Genomic DNA, 254 nt, shown 5'->3' on the forward strand with positions numbered 1-254 from the left:
TGTAAAGCTCCATTTTATCCCATACATAGTCAAAATATTGGGGGGGATGATACAATGGACCATCCCCCCCTTGTCAAATATTGGGGGGGATATATCCCCTCCATCCCCCCCGGGATCTACGCCTATGAATGTGGATGATGCCTTGAAAGCTAGCTCAAATTTGCGCGGAAAATGGCTTGGAAAAATGTGCACAGAACTTAACGTCTGCATAATACATTGGCAATGGTTATATACAGTATTCAGATTAGTTCAAA

This window comes from Anneissia japonica, unplaced genomic scaffold (genome assembly GCF_011630105.1).
Source record: "Anneissia japonica isolate Jap-2015-1 unplaced genomic scaffold, ASM1163010v1 scaffold8218_len373358_cov135, whole genome shotgun sequence".
Lineage (NCBI taxonomy): Eukaryota > Metazoa > Echinodermata > Crinoidea > Comatulida > Comatulidae > Anneissia > Anneissia japonica.